A 20,804-nucleotide genomic window follows, 5' to 3' on the forward strand; every position below is an offset into this window, starting at 1 on the left:
TATATTTTTATATATACAATACAGTCGCAAGTATATATAATTACCAAACTCTAACCCTCCACACCTCCAAAATTATATTCTAAATTATGATTCAATTATAAACATTGCTGCTAATCCTGCTGTATGTATTCTTATTGTTTAATTTTTTTTATTAATTGTTCTTACTGTCATAATATTTAATGAAATATCGCAACTTAATTATGTGAGCTGATTGTTTATTACTTATGATATTATATAGGATAACAAATAATAATACAATTGAACTTAGATATTTTTTGTAAATTTTTTACAGGTATACTTTAAATGGCTTTAAAATGGAGGCCTTAAATAGGTTCAAAGCCTATTTATGATCTATTTTGAAGCCTTTTTAAAAGCCTATATGTTAAATAAGCTTTTAAAAAGGCTTCAGGCCAGGCCAGGCCAACTGTAGGCTCAGGCTTGAGCCTAAAAAAAAGCCTACATGCAGGCCCAGGCCTAGGCTCAAGCTCTAGATTTTCATAGCAGGCCCAGGCCTAAATTTCTAAAGCTCGGCTCGGCCTAGTCTATTTCCACCCCTAATTGTGACATTCATTTCCTAAGAAAATATTCCTCTGCCAAAGACCTTAGTCTAGTGACACCCGGTGTCTCGGTTTACACTCCCACATGGATGATAGAAGTGGGTTCGAGCCTCAGTGGAGGTAATTGTTGACTCTTTTGTGCTTCGGTAGGTTGAGAAAGTAGTTATGAACAGATACTACATTGTAGTTGTTAGGCTATCATTATCCCCTGCAAGAGAGAGAGAAATATTAGATAACCCCCAATGTGACATGACAAGAGAGAAATATTAGACAACCCCCTGGAAATATTTTATTTTAAGCTTACGTGTATTGACAAGGGAGAGAGAATTTGCTAATATGTCATGATGCAGCTTTTGTGCTACCAACCCACCTTTTGTTTCCTTTTTTTATTTTGATTATTTCTGTTAATAAGATTTTATTATATTATTTATAATATAATAGGAAAGTGAGACACATTTTTTAAAGTGAGATTTTCAGGAATGTAGAATTAAAAATGGAAAATTTGTAAATTTGATGATGTGTAAGTGAGAGAGATTTGTAGGGATAAGGATAACCTTACTTTATTTTGCAAGGATTACATTCAAGATTCCATCCAAAAAACTCAATAGAATCATTTCCTCTTAACGATTAGTCTATTCATTTACTTTTCTTTTCAAACTTTAGGTGTCTTTCATTTATGTTTTTGTTATTTTTGTCTTGAATATGTGTAAGTAGTCCTATTTAGAAGTTGGGTTGAGTATAACTTAGAATTCTAAATGCCTATTTGATGATTATTGCATTTGGGGGAAAAGATCCAACCTAGGGTTCCAATGTTGTGGGAAATTCGATGTGATGGATGGTATACTAAGCTGCGCAAATTATATCGTGGACCGTGGTCCACAATGCATTGTGGACCGCGGTCCACGATATAAGAACTGCTAGGCTGACTAGTCGGATAAGTCAACCAAAAGGGTCTTGGCCACATGGATCGACTCAAAAAAATACTCCCTCCGTCCCATTTTGGTTGTCTGGTTCGTTTAACGAGGCTTGACTGAAGTTATTTTTAATCCAATTTTTCATAATATTAAGTTTAGTATTAATATATAAAATTTATATATTTAGAAACTACATCAAAAGTACTATTAAACACAAAAAATTAAATTTAAAAATAATAAAAAATTACTAACGAAAATAAGCAATGAAGAAAGAGTTGGTTTGACCAATGAATAGTAAATAGGACAGGTAAAATGGGACAGAGGGAGTAATTAGATCAAGAAAGCACAAGAAGGATATCCAGTATGGAGTAACTTAGGAGTTTAATAAGAATTGAACTTAGTATTCATAATGTAATAACAATGACTCACAATATGAGGTAATCTAGAATTTCTATTCAATGTAGGGCTCATAGCCCAAAATATGTATAAATGACCCCCATAAATGGGGTAAGGAGGAAGCAATTTTTACTACTTAAGAAACAATATTCAACCATACGTACAATACCCATATTCTCTTCGTATTCTCTATATTCTCATATACTCGTTACTTTAATGATTGTGTTGGTCAGTCGTTGATTGCCCAAAAGTCATAAAACTAACATTGTGTATTCTTGTATTGATGTGTGGTGCACAATATGCTTGACACTATTCTTGGTAGGGAGCTCAATCGCAACGAGAGTTGGATTGATATTCGATCTCAAAGCCCCTTCTTGCAACCCCCTTCTCCTTTACAGCACGTTTGGTTCACGGAATGAATTTAGAGGGAATAGGAATACTATTACATAAGAATGTAATAGGTAAGAAATAGAATATGAATTGTATTATATTGTTTGGTTCGCTGAAGAAATAGACTTGGAAATTGTATTCCAGCGTTTGGTTGGTTAAAGTAATAGAAATGGAATATATATATTTAAAAGACATAAATGCCCTTGTACAAAATTTATTATTATTATTATTATTATTATTATTATTATTATTATTAGAACACAAAATTGTCAAGGTAGACATTATCATTATAAATAATAAACTCACAGAAGCACACATATCTAACCACACACGCAGCACAACTACACATCTTTTCCTTCTTTAAGTACGAATTATTAAACGCAATAGAGTCATAACTGCAAATTAAATTAAACCTTACAGTACTCAAAACTATAACAATAAATCATAAATAATGTATCAAAAACACATATTCACATAGAAATTACAATAAAAAAAATATAAAACAACATATATACAAATCACAAAAATATAAAATGATAAACCCTAATATATATATATATATATATATATATATATATATATATATATATATAGGGTTATAATCAGGTGTGACCATCCCTTAACATGCGGTCAGTGCGGCCGCACCACTATTTATACAAATATACACCACTCAATGTTAAAAAATGCACCACACAAATATGCATCATTAGGTACGCATCACCAAAAAACACACCACTAGGTATGCAAATATACACCACATAGTGTTAGCAAATGCACCATTAGGGGCAGGGGAGTTATGTTGCATTATTTTGGGTGTGTGGTGTGTTTTTGTGTATTTTCATTGTGGTGCGTTTTCTAACATTGAGTGGTGCGGACCACACGGGAAGGCGCGGCCACATTTGAACAGATTACTACAGGAACACACACACACACACACACACACACACACACACACACACATATATATATAGACACACACATTGTTGCAGCTGCGACGTGATATATATAAATAAATAATTTGTAAAAAAAAAAAAAAGTTTAGAAGAATACCTTCAAGGAAAATTTCAATTTGCAATGGTGGAAGAGATGCGTGCGATGACAAAGAGAAAGGTGATGCGATTCGATAGAAAGAAAAATGAGTGTAAAAAATTAAGGTTTAAAAAAAGGTAAAAAAGAAAATAAAATAAAATACATATTTCTGATAGGTCAGTAATAGGCTAATACTAGGGGAGTGCTGGTAAGAGCTCATTCCCAGGAACCTGGGAATAAAAATGTTTACCAAACAACGGAATAGGCTATTACTAGGAATGCTATGCCATTCCTTGCCTATTCCGTGAACCAAACAACCCGTAATAGAAATAGGAGAGTTAGGAATAATAGATTGCTTTGGCTAATTTGGGAGAATTAGTGCATCACAAAAGTGGGGCAATTCAATTCCCATCTTCAATTCAAGTTTAGTTGACCATGAAAGTGGCTTGTAAACTCGGGTTGATTGTGCAATCTTTGGATCCATGGTTTGATATTTCCCTTCCTCAATCTCGTATGTGTTGGCATTTAGAATTGCATGTTCCCTTCTTTAAATGCTCTACTCTTGTCAATTTGTTTGCTTAGCTATCAATTGATTATTAATATAATCGCCCTTGTATCTAGTAGTTCAATCAATCTCACACCATAGAAGTCATTCCTAGAGGATGACAAGTTCACCCCTTTTTTCTTACCTCCCTCATACTACATCAATAAAATGGGAGAGCTCTGATAATTCAAACATCATCATCATTAAGATCATCAGTTATCTTCCTACTTTCTTCACCGTAACTTCTCCACCTAGTCAGTCAGTTAAGAGGTTTGGCTAGAGTACTTGATTATTAGGCCTAAGATTATTATTTTGTAATTATTCATTCTATTCTAGTCTAAATACTTTATTCCAATGGTCTTGCTCCTATTAATTTTATTTTATATTTCTTCCTATTTATCCTATATTAACATCACTTTTATGGACTCGATTTATTAAAAATCATCAATATATATGTATTGATATGATGTAAATAAATAAATATTACGTTGATGATATGAAAAGATAAAAATAAAAATGAGAAGCAACATTGGACATGTCACATGTCCCAAGCAGCCATGCCCACTATAGGGACTCCACATATATCAATCGGAGATATTTTATCGTCGCCACATGCCATTAAGCACGTGTTCATTACCGTCTTAAATAGTCATCATCATAATTGAACCCAAATTTCATTGGCACATACATGAAAAGAAATATTGTCAATAAACCCAATCAAAAACGTATCACATCAATAAAGACAAAAAAAAAATAAGGATTGAATAAAAAGAGTAGATGTAGAATTACTCTTATCACTATAATGCTAATTAAGTTTAAATCTTTAAATCAAATATCAACCATATGCAAACAGATATTTATCATATCAAATTTAGGATAAATATATTTATCAGTGTTGCAAAAATCCCGCATAGGCACCAATTAATCGACACTTAGGTGCTAGACGCTGGCCGGCCGCCTAGCATATCATCGTAATCGGTGGTCTAGGCCGCCGAATAGGCCGCATAGTCGGCTGCTTAGTTTTTTTTTTTTTTTTTTTTTTTAAATGCGTTATTTCACTCAAAACGATATCGTTTTGATCAAAATAAACCTAAATTGTTCAAACTCTAGATGTTTTTTAGATTAATATTTAATATTTTAGTATTAACTATTAAAGTATTAAATAATTTATAATTATTAGTCTTTAAAAAATTTAAAAATTTAAACAATTTAAAAAAAAATACACGGGCGCCTAGGCACCGATTAATCGCCACCTAGGCGCCCGAGAAGTGCCTAGCAATTTTTGCAATCATTATATTCATATAAGGATACATTTACTTTTCATTCCCGAACAAAATTTTGAACTCTACCATTAACAGTATACACTAGGTAATTATATGAACCTCGGTTTTTATTTTTTATTACTCCGTATGTAATATGTACGATACAAATATTATGCAATTAAAACTCACCCCTAGTGTGATATGTTGTGATTCACTGACATTTTAATTAATATATACTTAAAAATCTAACAACCCCATAATCACAATGCTTCATCTTAAAAGATTTTTTTTTTTAATTGTTGAAAGTAAGTAAGTAACATTATCATTATATTATATATATAGCAACAGGTGTTTCTCCATCATCAGTCTGTGCATGATTTGACAATTTAGGTGAACAGACAAAATTTTAATACTCTTCTGGTAAGGTATGTTCACCAAACATTTATGTTCACACTAGTGTTCCCCCACCAAAAGATTCATCATGGATCCGAGTACGTTTATCATCCATGATTTCACGATTATCAATTCACAAGTAGTTTTCTAAATAATTTTTAGTTCATGGATCCGAGTACGTTTATCATCCATGATTTCACGATTATCAATTCACAAGTAGTTTTCTAAATAATTTTTAGTTGCAAATGACCTTGTGGTCTAGTGGCACCTTATTGCACCCTCATGCACAAGGGCAGTGGGAGTCAGGGGCGGAGCCAGAAAACTCGACTTGGGGGGCCAGTGTAGTAGAGAAAAATTTACCGTGTTAGTCGACATTATAATTAACCATACTATATTATTATTTATACCATACATTATTGTAATTATTATTGATAATGATTTTTAATTATATTCTATGTAATAAAGTATGAAATATATAATTATATGAGTACGATTGACACGAGTGCCGATCATTACTTTAGAATTTTTTCACATAACACAAAATATTATAATAATAATAACAACAACAACAATAAGAACAACAACATTTATTTAAATATAAATTGTCTATTTTTATCAAATAAAAAGTTTTGTCAATTATTTTGTCACCAAATATTTTCATAATTAATTGATATTCATTTTACTGATTAATAATATTTCAAATTTTGGGAGATAAAAGACAAAAATCAATATCAGGAATTAAACAATCAATATTAATTTTTGACAATTTCAAAACTAATTATTTTTTTTGAAAACCAAACTAATTATTTAAACAAGCAAATGTACATCTTCAGAGTGTAAATAAATAATTAAAACACACAATAAATCATTAATTAATTAATTAATCAACATAACTAATAAAACTAAAGCATATATCTCAAATTTGGAGATTTTTAAAAATAAAATGGATATTTGATGCCCTCCTCCATTATTAAAATCTTGATAAAAGAAATAAGATAAAAAGAAAATGGTGACTTTAATTATTTGCTTGGTTTACTTCTTTCTATTTAATGAATTTAAACTTTAATATATATATTTTGAGTTCATTTAATATAAACATAATAGATTGTTTTTAAAAAAAATTAGAGGGGGGCCAAAAGTGTATTTTATCCCTACTATATCAATATATACATACATATTTATTAAAATATTTTAAGGTGGGGTAGGGGTAGGGTGAGGTGGGGTGGGGGTTGGGGGGGGGCAGGGCCCCCCTACCCCATAAGGTGGCTCCGCCCCTGGTGGGAGTGTGCTTCAGTAGGTTGAGAAAGTAACAATACTATAGATACGTATTTATCTGGAAGAGGACAAAAATTTGTGTGAGATTGTCTCACAAATATCCGTGAGACAATCCCACATAAGTGTTATCCTGGAAGAGAGATATTCATAAGAGTACAAAGATTAGTCTTAGTAATGTAGAAATGATAAAATGTAGATTTACATTAGAGGATGAATAAATTCTTGTCTAACTAGAATACAGAATTGTAACAAGTCCTAATCGAGTACTAAATTTTTAATTTCCAGAATGCTAAAAACTAACAAGTTTTCAAAACTCAATAAATACCACGGGTGCGTTTGGTTCGCACATAGGAATCGGAATGGGAATGGGTATCAAATACTTGGTAATGGTAATGGGTTTTGGTGAAAGTATTTAACATGTTTGATAATTGGGTGGAATGAGAATGATTATTAATAGTTGAGGAAGAAAGGAGGAAGGGAGATGAAACCCTTATTTAATAAGGGTATGAGTTTTGTCATTAATGGGGTATTCCAAACCCATAGTAGCATTCACAAAACCTATCAACCAAACACAAACAATCACTTTCATACCCATTCCTTATACCTAAACCCCCAACCAAACACACCCCAAATTAGAATTAACTCTTATGCTTAGCTTTGTGTTGGAGGATGACACAAGCGTTAGAAAGAAGTGCTAATAAAAAATTTACTTCAAGTTGCATATCTTTATGCATTTTTTACATGATATTTTAATTAATACAATAAAAATACAAAGGCCATGTTTGGTAACATAATTAGCTTTATCAGTCAATTTTAACTTATTTGACCACTATTAGTTGTTTGACTTTTAAATAGTCAACAATAATATGAGTTTTTGATTAATTAACTTTTGTAACAGTTTATTGCAACGCTAAAATTCAAAAGTTGCTCAAAGCATATAATCAACTATTAGCTAATTTACCAAACATCTACCAAACATTTTTCTACCATCAGTTAATACTATCAACCTACTAACTCAATCCGCTAACCGCTATTTAGCTTCCGCTCCCAAAATTTTTATGTGCAATTCTCAAATTTCCTATGACATATGTCCAAAAACCTCTTTTCTCTAAATAATACGAGTGCATTCCTACTTTCCAATTATTTTAGAGAAAAAAGCTTTATATACAAAATGCCAGTCATACTCCAACAGAACACAATAAAAAGGAACACTAAAAGGCAAAAGTGAAATAAAATGATCCATTCAACAAAAATTAGTATTCTGAAATTTGAAGAATATATATATAAATTCTATGACACTAATGTACAGTCATATATATTATATATAATTGTATTAACTATTATTCAAAATTATTACAAAAAATATTCAATATAATCAAATATGATTACAAAGCCATACAAATAAAATTACAGAAGTACCTCCAGTAGTCCAGGCTACACGTGCAACACTCGTGCTGAACAGTTACGGCCACGTCGTCGTCGTCATCATCGCTGAAATTTCGGAAACCGGCCAGAATTTGGCGCCATCGTCCGCGGCGGACATTTTTTCCGGCGAGATTTCGTGCTAGAGTATTCTAGGGACGCTACTGGTATGTCACACAGAGAGAAAAAGCGAGGAGGAATCAGAGAGTGCAGCCGCAGCAGAGGAAGAAGAAGCAGAGCATGGAGACGAGAGCGACGGACTCGACGGCGGAGATGAGCGACCAGATCACGGTCTCGACGAAGGAGAGAGAGAAATCTAGGTAGTTCACGGCCCACCACCAGCTGCGCGGCGAGAAGCTGAGGCTGATCCGGAACGCGGAGGGTGAAGCCTCGCCGTCGCGGTCGCACCAGCTCTGCGTGAAGAAGGAGGAGAAGAGACTCGGCCACCGCATGAGCGACGTCGGCAGAGAGAAGCTCGCGTTTATCCACCGGAAAGCTGACGTGGACGACCAGCTCCGGGGCGTCTCAGCCATACTCGATTCTATCCGATTCGTCCGTGTCTGAATTTTCAATGTGAATTGTGATTGTTACAATACTATAGGGCTATTATAAGTAAGATATTTGCTGTAATTCATTAAATATTATTTTATTCCTCCACGAGAATTAGATGCCCCACTTGGATAACGTAAAAAAGATAAAATATATTCTCTATGAGAATATACCATTAAAGTATATATATAGGGAAGAGTTCAGGTTCGGGTGCGGGAAAAATGGTTCTCGTGTGGTTATACACCTTAAGCATTAAAATAATGTACTTTAAGTACATAAATCACGCACCTTAAACACACAAACAAAGCATCTTAAGAACACAAATCACTCGCACCTAAAGTTTCAGGCCAACGCACTTTAAGTACAAAAATCACGCACCTTAAGAACACAAACCACACACCTAAAGTTTAAAATGGTGCACATTAAGTTTCAATAATTTACGCACCTTAAGAATACAAATCACACACCTTAAGAAGAAAAATTACGTACATAAACAACTGCACAACCGCATCTGAGAAGGACAATTGCACAAGAACTCATATATATATATATATATATATATATATATATATATATATATTAATTTTAGGTGATCAGAGTTCGTCTAATTCAAGCCTTCCAGCATCCTTAGCTTGTGCCTTTTTCTAATACATGCTTCCAGTGGTATCCAATCCAGACTTTCCAGGATCATATCCCTGAGCCTTTTTCCCATACATGCGCTCAACGGGATTCAGTCCAGACCTTACATACTCGAGTGGGATTCAAACCCTTCACACTGTAACCTCTGATCATGATCTTTAAGTTTGTCGACGAACCAATTACACTAAACCCCGTATCACCATTTTTATATCATAATTTTATCTTCAATAATGGTTGCATTCTAACATATTATTATTTATAAGTAAAAAACAAAAAAATAATTTCATTTACTATTTATGAATAGACTAATCATATCCTAATTTGAAAAGATATGAGAAGAGTAGATGAAATATTTAAATAAAAAAAAATAGCCTAATCAAATAATTAATTACATGTCAAAATATAAAAACTAAGCAGTAATTTTAAGAGATCATATGAATGTAGCATGACTCTTCTCTATATGCCTGGTTGAATGATGATTCTTGTATCTGAAAGTTATGAGTTAAATTCTTAACAATACTTACAAGTATTCCTAGTGTGATTTACCCCTTCTGTGTAGTATGCATGTTATTATATTGGCGTAAGAATTAATCAATACACACCCTCGGCCAATAATTATGGATTTCCCTTTTAACTCACAAAAATAATAGGTTACAACTTACAAGTTTAACCCGTTATTCCGTTAACATTAGTGTGTTATTAATTTTGATTTTTAAATTTAAGTTAATCATTTTATAAATATTATGATATGTTATGAATTAATGAATTGATTTATTTATTTTTGGTTTGTTAGATTAAATTGTAGATTTGTATTGAAGTTTTTTTTTTTTTTCCAAAATTTTGTTTTACAAATATTATTAACAAGTCTAACGGGTTAAACAAATTATTGTGTTATATTGTGTGGCTTTAACCTAAAACATGTTAATTGTGTATATCAATGTCCTTGTTCATATTTGTGTTTAGAATTATAACTCGTTAATTTTAACGAGTTATTTTTGTATTTAGCTTTATTGGGTTGATGTTAACAGGCTAATAAACATTGCATGTTTATACAAATTGTCATGTGTAATGATTTTTATAATTGGAATTACTCCGATCCAATAATATATAGTCCAATAAGAGTTTTTCTTTGTGATAAAAAACTTACAGATTAGACTATTAGAGGATATATTTAATATATTGATTAAGTAGTATATTTTTAATTATAAATGAGAGTATTAAAGGTACAAGCATTCATTTTTAATCAATTTTCTATTGAGAAAATATATTTTAGATAATTTAGATTGGTTTACCTCCTTGTGACCCATTACAAGTTAGAATTACAATGTGAAGTTTACCTAATACACACCTTCAGGTAGTAATTGCGGATTTCTCTTGTCACTCAAAAAAAAAAAAAAAAAAAAAANAAAAAAAAAAAAAAAAAAAAAAGAAGAAGAATATATTTTTCTATTAAAACTATCTTTTAATGTTCACTCTCTAATACATGACATATTTGAAAGGTTTTGTCTAATAAGGAGATGAAAGGTTTTGTCCAATAAAAGTCCAAACCTGTCATTTTCATTTGGGAGACAAACCATTTGTGGTACAAACAACTGTAGGAAGACATTTGGGATTTCTGCTGCATTGATGGTCTGCAGCTATTTAAGGACCTCAACCTCTCACTGCTCAAACATTCAGTCTCATACACCATCCAGAGAGTATAGAGTAAAAGTGAGGGAAAAATACAGTTCACTCAAGCAAAGGCAGCACTCAACACAGTTCATTCAGGCAACAACAAACACCAACTATGGCTGGAGGTTAGATCCTATATTATTCAGTTTTAATCTTACAATATTTACAACTCTTAAAAAATTATATTTATTAATTACTTATTAATTATCATATCCTGTTATAAATTAAATATTAAAAATGTAAATAATAATTAAATTAAATAAATGAATACAATAAATACAGATAAATAATGAAATATTAACAACATATTTGATTTACAGAATAAATTTTGAGTAAGAATATTATTATAGGGTATGGAATAGATTATGAATTCTATTTCATTGTTTGGTTTGTTCAAGGAATAAATTCTAAAATTTGTGTGTTTGACTAGTTTAAAGAATAAAGATGGAATAAATATTCGAAACATAAAAAAAAAATATCCTTTATACTAAATTATAAATGTGTGCCAAAGACTTTGTGGTCTAGTGGCACTTCGTGTTTTGGTTTACACTCTCACATGAATGATGCGAGTGAATTCGAGCCTTAGTGGAGGGAACTGTTGACTTTTTGTGCGTCAGTAGGTTGAGTAGCTGTGTAAATAATAATAATTATTTTTTTAAAAAAAAAGATGCAATGACATTTTTCCAAATTTCATAACTTTGATTTGTATTTTTAAACACTATAGTTTTAATATTATAAAGTGCACTTTTAATAATATAATGTGCATTTTATGCAATTTCGTGGTCGCCCCAAAAATGCTATAACTGAGTATGAGAAGTCAATTTTATTTTCGGATTGTTTGTTATTTGATTCAAGTTTAATGGCTGGGTTTGCCGACAGTGGGCCAGCCGTTCTTAGTGTTGAAACAAATGTTGCCTCATTGGAGAGGTTAAAGCTAAATTTAATTTTGTCGTACTACGTGGTTGGTAAAAATGCTTTCCAAGTAATAAAATGATACACACATATCATGATAAATGGTTATACTTATGTGAGACTGTCTCACGGGTCCTTATTCGTGAGTCGGATCGGATCGGATCGCAGCAACATGCAAATGTCATACTTATATGCTCAAATATAATATTAATCAAGAATACAATTTTTGTTACTTATAAGAGAAAAAGTAATATATTTTTCATAGGGAAAATGACACTTTTTCCCCCTGAATTGTTTACTTATAGCACATTTTCCCCCTGTGTTATTTATGTAAGCACTTTATCCCCCTCAATTGTTTATAAAGTGGCTATTTCTTCCCCATAAATGTTTGGGCTGTTAAAAGTAAGGGTAAAAATGATATTTCACTTTTTAATTTTTTTTTATTATTTTAGGATGGATGATTAATACACTAATTCAGTAAAATAACTACCACCTTCCTTTATTTCTCCAGTTCGGAGCCACTGTTCTTCCTAATTTCCAACACCATCACATTTGTTCAATTCTCAATAGTTGCATATTCAAATTCCAGTAGGTACATTATATAGGCTAAGGCCAGCGGAGCCAAAAACATATTCTATATATACTTGTTGTAGACATTGATCCTCTTAAGACCCAAGAACGACGTCGTAGTTGCTCCGATCCACAAGACCGTCCCGCCATTGATGAAAGTCGTAGCTTTGGTGTCAATCTCAAGCTCGGCGACCCAGTTTCGTCCTTCTTCGTAAATCGGCCAAACTTTATATGCATTCAGGACGAAATCGTCTCTGTAGTAATTGTCTCCCTTTCGGATCCTCAAGTTCGCTTTCGCCTTGCTTTTAAACATTCAATTCCCATGGTTGAAAACGAGGATTTCTTGCAGGCGAAACTGGGTGACCGAGCCTGGGATTGCGTAAATCTATGTTGTCGTGTATGGATGAGGCGTTGCGTCATCCTAGTGAGCACAACAATCGTGAGACAAACTTTATCAGTCAGAGGTTACGCATAATTCTAGCTGCATTCTTTGTGCCATTGGTGGTGATCTCCTCTGCTTCGACAGCTGTATCTCAACGTATCATCAGCCCTCCATGGATATAATATTCGTACTGCAATATGATTATGCAGCTAGTGTGAATTGAACAAATGTGATGTTGTTGTTGGAAATTAGGAATAACAATGGCTACGGACTGGAGAAATAAAGGAAGGTGGTAGTTATTTTACTGAATTAGTGTATTAATCATCCATCCTAAAATAATAAAAAAAAATTAAAAAGTGAAATATCATTTTTACCCTTACTTTTAACAGCCCAAACATTTATGGGGAAGAAATAGCCACTTTATAAACAATTGAGGGGGATAAAGTGCTTACATAAATAACACAGGGGGAAAATGTGCTATAAGTAAACAACTCAGGGGAAAAAAGTGTCATTTTCCCTTTTTCATAATAAGTAATGTTGACAAGTGCCCCTTATAAGGGAAAATATAATATTTTTGAGGAAAAATGTAATACTTTTAAATCGAAATGTAAAAGTATTTTATTTACCATTATAAGTAACAAAAATGTTATTCCAGATTAGTATTACAATTGAGCATATAAGTATCACATTTGCATCTCGACCCGACCCGACACGTCTCACGGTGAGACGGTCTCACACAAATTTTTGCACATGATAAAATACTTTCTTAATTTTATACATCATGATTAGTACATTATAAAATAGAGCAAATTTTATTTTTAGTCATCGATTATTATGATATTTTTATTTTTAATTTCTATTTTAAAAAAATTTGTCACTTTATATTATTGATTTTCATTTGTTTGCCACGATTATTCTTCCTTTTAAAATTTTGTTATTTCACCATTTAATAAATATGACTAACGTGTAATTTCGTCTAAGTTAATGGATATAATTAAACAAAGTTAAAAGAATAAAAATAAATGTGATATATATGGAAGGGCTTGCTAGAGGTTCAAAATGTCCTACGCTTAGGGTGTCGTCGGAGCATTGGAAACGGGCTAGACACGAAAATAGGGTCACATGCGTGGCTCCCAACAGAGGAAGATCCATATGTTCATTCGCAGTTAAGTGATGACGTGAAAGAGGCACCGGTTGCGACACTTTTTAATGAACAAGGTACGGGATGGAATATAACTCATATATTGAATGTCTTTAATGAACATGATGCAAAGTTGATTTTGAATATCCCTATTACCCTTCGTAAGCCCCCGGGTTCGTGGTACTGGTATTGGGATCAGAATGGCGATTATACTGTTAAGTCCTGTTATAGACAGATTGTTGGTATGATGCATGATGACCGCCCTTGGTCGAGGTTGTGGAACTTAGATGTGCCGCCAAAAGTAAAACTATTTTGCTGGCAGTTGGCCTCCTCTTATTTGCCTACCAGAGATGCATTAGCTTCTAAACACATACATTGTTCACTTATTTGCCATATGTGTAGGAGAGAAGATGAAAGTGCTTCTCACATTTTTGCTAGATGTGCTGAGGTTCTTAAAATTTGGAATGCTATTGGGCTACTAGGTGCTAGTACAAATCACGGTAATAATGTTATTGAGTGGTTTTTTGGGTATCTCAATGTATTGACTGGTGAACTACTTGCTAAATTTGTCATGGCCTGTTGGGGTATATGGTGCAGCAGGAATGATAGTGTATGGAATGGGGTACCTTTTGACATGCATGCGTTGTTGAGGAGGGCTCTTACGTTTTGGTCGAATTGGCAGCAAGCAAACTCTCAGGTTTCCACTAACATGAGAGTTGTTGGTAATGATGTTTGGGTTCGGCCAGCACGTGGACGAATTAAGCTTAACACGGATGCGGCAATTGATACAACAAATAATGCATTGGGCTTGGGATGGATTCTACGTGATGATGAAGGCAATTTTTTGGCAGCAAAAAATGTTAGGATCACTGGTTCCTACACAGTTAGAGAGGCTGAAGCGATTTGTTTGAGAGAGGCTTTAAGTTGGTTAAAGGATACTGGTATGGGTGCTGCAAATGTGGAGATGGATTCCCAGTTAGTTTTTCATGCTATTTCCTATACTTCTTTTTATTCTACTTTTGGTCTTTTAGTAGATGATATTAAAGAATTGGCATCGTCAATTGATGATGTTGAATTCCGTTTTGTTAAACGATCTGCGAATTGTGCCGCCCACACTGCTGCTAGGGAGGCCCTTTCTATGTCAGGTTGTGGAGAATGGTTTGACATTCCTCCTATTTTCCTTGTAAACTGTCTTTCTCGTGATCTAATGCATTAAGTTTTTATTTTCAAAAAAAAAAGTGATATAATAACATAATAGTCGATAACTAAAAATTGAATTTTCCCTTATTAATTATAATTAATGAGATAATGAATAAGTAAAAATCATTTATTATATTGATCTTAAACTATTGTTGATCTAACTCAAATTACAATTTGATTAATCTATAAAATAGTTGTACTTAAATTACAGACTACAAACGAGATTATGAAATCAACAAATCAAAGAGAATGTAGGTCTAGCTACTAGCGAGAAATTGTTTGCTTCAATTAATATATCGTTAGGTACAACTGATTACTTCAAATGGGTTGTACCACGGATAACAATTATTTATTTTAGATTTCTACAAATTAATACATATAGGAACTGTTACATAATTAATCATATACTACCTCCGTCCCAAAATGGTTGTCTGGTTCGTGAGGCTTGACTGAAGTAATTTTTAATCCAATTTTTCATATTATTAAGTTTAGTATTAATATATAAAATTTATATATTTAGAAACTACATTAAAAATACTATTAAACACAAAAAATTAAATTTAAAACTAATAAAAAATTACTAAAGAAAATAAGCAAAGAAGAAAGAGTTGGTTTGACCAATGAATAGTAAATATGACAGGTAAAATGTGACAGAGGTAGTATATAAATTAATAGTAATTACATATTACGAAGTAATATATAATGGACTATGCTAGAAACTCTATGATTACCACTCACTATTATTAGCTACTCCTGACATGTCATCTTTTTATTAGATATGTAAATTTCTTATCATCAACTCATGAAAATTTATTTATATAAATGGATTATTGGTGAATTGAATTGGTTGATAAATAATGAATCTATGTATCAAATAAAAAGATGACACACAGGGCCGTTCAATAAAAATTGGGTCATGTGCAATATCTTAATTTGGGTCTTTTTTCAAGTAATTTCTATATATAAATAATAGTTGTTCAAAAAGTTGTATCAAAATATAAATATTGTATAAAAAATACAAATAAAATTTTATTTAAAAAATGACATGGGCCATGCACATTTAGACGCAAAATCATCTATCAAACTTTTGATATTAACTTCTTGCAAAAGCTCATTTTCAATGGAGAATAAAACCAGTCCATTGATTCTCTCTTGCAACATACTTGATCGTAAGTAAGATTTCAACAATTTCAACTTTGAAAAACTTATTTCTTTAGAGGCAATTCCACAGTAATTGGGATAGTCAATAATATTTAATATACAATAGTAGCATTTGGAAAACAACCCATTTGTTTCAATGAATTCAATATATATACTCACGGTTCAGATATCTTTTCTTTCGATAAAATTTCTCTAAGTAATTTTAGCTCAAAATACAATTCATTTTCATCAATAATAGTAATTAGGATACTCAATAATATTTGATATGCAATAGTAGTATTTGAAAAACAACCCATCTGTTTCAATGGATTTAATATACTCACTGCCCCTATCTTTTCTTTCGATAAAATCTCTCTATCCAATATGTCCGTAAACTATATATATATATATATATATATATATATATATATATATATATATATATATATATATATATATTTTTTTTTTAAATATGGGGCCCCAAAAATTGGGCCCTGTGCGGTTGCTCATGTTAGACATGCGCAGAACCTGCCCTTATGACACATCGTCGAGTGACTAATAAAGAGTAGCAATTCGAGGAGTAGAAAGTATTACTATTATACAATATATCCCATATTGTAGCCAAAGATCTTATAATCAAGCGGCATAACTGTGACTCTCCAAAATGAGATGTCACAGGTTCGAAGTACTAAAAAAAAATACAATATATCCATTGATGAAAGTAATTAATATGTATGTGTAAAGAAATACAGTAACTATTAATATTGAATTAATACAAAGTGATATATATATATATATATATATATATATATATATATGTATATAGGATTCTATTCAGGTGAGAACTAATATATATATAGTACTATGAGGTCAAATAGTAATCGTTGGATTAGATTATTGGATGGTGTAAGATTGATGTATTTTTTGGTTTTTTTTTTAATTGGTTGAGGTGCTGGTTTTGGAAGTTGGGGTTATTTGTGTCTTTTTTATTATAGTGTTTTAATTTTGGTAAAATTATTATAGCATTTAATTTAGGTAGTATTAGACCTTTTAATTTAGGTAGTGGACGGTTATTACAATTCTTGGGCTCTTCCGCTTCTTACTGTCCTAGTCCGAGAGAAATTCCGAAGCTTTATTGTCAATGCCGTTTTGTATTCACGGTTTAACGACGACAGGCGAGGATAGTTTTACGGTGTAGGTATTTCGGTACGGGCGCGGTTGTTGTAGGCGTTTGCAAAGGCAGCGTTTTGGGAGCGGCGCGGCGGCTGGTGTTTTCCATCTCTTTTCCGGCGTTGCATGTTGCAGATCGTTTGTGGGTTGAAGTCGGAGACTACATCAATGGCCGAAGTTGGTGAGGGGAGTCGCCGGCGTCGCCCTCCCGGTCCGCCGTCGGAAGCTGGCGTTCCAGGTAATTTTTTTTTTTTAATTTTTTTAGCCATTTGGTATTCCAATAATCTTAGGCAATGTTATGAAATTTAGCCAATTTTTGCATGACAATATGTTTACTTTGAATTTTATGTGTGCCAACAACTCTTATCCCTATATTCATTTTAATAAATAATTAGTTTTGATTTCCTTGATTCTTTTGAGTCTTTTTACCATTTGTTTTTGTTATTATACTTAACAGTTGCTAGTTTGGTTTTGGTGTTTTAATTTCTGTATTTGTTTATTTGTTTCTAGTTTTTTTAGGTGAAGATTGTGGATATGATAGTTTCGATTCTTTTATTCAAATTACTTATATGACGGGTGCAGCAATTGTGCTTGACTATTCAGTATTTATTGTGTGCCTTAGGATTTTCAATTTATTCTGTTTTTTTTTCTACTTCTTTAGTTTCAGGTAGTTTGCCAAATCATGACCTATTTCTTTCCTACCTGACTGTAGGAAAGAAACAAACAACAGGCCTTCAGTATAAATCAGCAAACATTAGTAGTTGAAACTGTTTTTTGTATCTATTTCTACATTTTTGTTTCTGATCGGACTAGTAGCTCATGCACAAATGCATTCTTTTTTATTACATTAAATTTGATGTTTCTTTTCTTCTTTTAAGAGAACAAAATAGAATTTGGAGATGCAACTCAATTAGTTAATTTGTAGTTCGGTTAGGGTGTTTTAATATCTGTTTTTGTTTATTTGTTTACACTTTTTTACGTGAATTTTGTGTATATGATAGATTCGATTCTTTGTTCAAAATACTTGTGTGACGGGACGCAGCAATTGTGTTTGACTATTTAGTATTTATTGTGTGCGTCAGAATTTTCGTGGTATTCTATTTCTGGTTTTCCTTTTTATAGTTGTAGGCAGTGTTCTAGTTCAGTCTACATGTAGGAATTTGTCTATTTGTTTTTATTTTTTTTATACTTTTTTAGTAGAAGAATGTGGATATGATGGATTCATTTCTTTGTTTAGAATACTTGTGTGCCGTGGATCAGCAATTATGTGTGAATGTTTACTATTTATTGTGTGCCTTATGTTTTACAACTTTTAAATTAAATATTTATATCTAAACATTAGTCTGTTAGCTTTGAATTAATTATTTTTTACATAAAGAATTAATCATTTGGGTAATTTTGACTGTTAGCTATATTCAATTAAAATTTTGGGCGTTGATTTTCTGTGGTTGTTGTCAGCAAAAAGGCATCGGGGGCCAACCTTAGTGGGGAGTTCGTCTCACCATGAGAACGCCAATGATGATTTCGTTGATGATCCTAATGTTGATATAGACGAGCTTCCCCAGGATCGTTCGTCTGATGCTCCGGATGTTGGGTTAACTGCAGAACAGCAGGCATCGTTTCCTACTTTTACCGTTCAAACTGCAGAACAGCAGGCATCGTTTCCTACTTTTACCGTTCGAGTTTCACATTCGTTTTTCGTAGATGCATTGGAGGATCTCACCTCACGTCAGAGGAAGGATATTATTGCCCTTGGGTTTGGTGGCCTCCTTGATTTGAAGTTTAAGAAGTTGCCTACTAGGTTGGGTCGTTGGTTGTTATCAAATTTTGAGTTGCCTACTAGGTTGGGTCGTTGGTTGTTATCAAATTTTGACCCTACTAATATGTGTATTAATCTTGGAGAGGGTGAGGTCTTGCCAATAACTGAGGAAGACGTTAGTTCCATTATGGGGTTCCCACGGGGCAATGGGGTTATAACTAGGCGGGATCGGCACGTAAAGAGTAAGCTGTTGAATGCTTGGCGTCTCAAGTTTGACAAGACTAAGTATGATGTCAAGCCATCTGAGGTGTCAAACTTTATTCGAACTGATCTTGAGTCTGGCGAGTGGTTCCAGCGCCATTTCATGATGTTGATGATTTCGACATTGATTTCATGCATGGGTAACGGATACTGCAATCAGAGTGTGTTCCATCACTTAGATGATGTTGAGTCCATTCCGAATCTGAACTGGTGTAGGTTTCTAATCGAGGAGCTGGTTTCTACCCATGCACTGTGGCGGGCGGGGTCTAATCCCCGATTTACGGGTCCTATTGTTTTCTTAATCGTGAGTATCAGTTTTATGCTTTGCTTATTATGTTTCGTTTTATGTATGTTTTGTGAATTATTTTCATTCATTTTAACTTGTTTTTTCCGTGTGGTTGGTTTTTTTTCATTCATTTTAACTTGTTTTTTCCGTGTGGTTGGTTTTTTTAAAATGCAAGCTGTTGTATTTCGATCGCGTTCGGCCCACCGTTCGAGTATTGCCAAGGTCAATACCAGCATTTCAGGGATTAACTGAGCATATGCTTTTTGATAGACAATCTACAGAGATCCGGTCTGGTGGGTTTGGGACGGGTGAGCTTGAGGATACGTATGGCGTGCAGCCAGGTGTAGTACCTGATTCTGCTCCCGGGGTTGGTGATGGTGAAGCCGATGTGCGCAGTTCTCGTCGCGCTTCGCCTGTACCATCTTCACCTGTTGTTCGTCCACAAATGGTAACTGTTATCTTACTATCAATGCATAAAACGTTTTTGATTTTAAATTTATTAATTATTACCAACTTCCCTTTGTATTTATTAGGTATTATCCCATATGTAATGGTGTTCTCTTACGTGACAGTGTGGGTTGGTTTGTGTGCCAACCCATTATGTTAACCCTTTTTGGGACATCTGGATTTTTATTAGTCATACGCGATTATGTGTGCCATACCTCAATGTTTTGTGTGATAAATATAGTCATTATACTATGGTTGCGTGTTGTCTGCTTGCAGTCACTTGTTGAAAGGTTGGCTGAAACGACGGGCGAGATTGCTAGGAGAATACTTACACTTGTCCAGCTGGTAAATGAGGCAAGTACGGGATCGGGGGTTGATGTTAATTTTCGACAGGTGCTAGGTGCTGCTCAGGTTCTTATTGGGGTGAAGCCCCAAGTGTTCGTTCCTGAGTCTACTGCTCAACCTCTTTCACAGCCAACCCTTACTCAATATGAT

Source organism: Ipomoea triloba, chromosome 10, assembly GCF_003576645.1.
Source record: "Ipomoea triloba cultivar NCNSP0323 chromosome 10, ASM357664v1".
Taxonomy (NCBI): domain Eukaryota; kingdom Viridiplantae; phylum Streptophyta; class Magnoliopsida; order Solanales; family Convolvulaceae; genus Ipomoea; species Ipomoea triloba.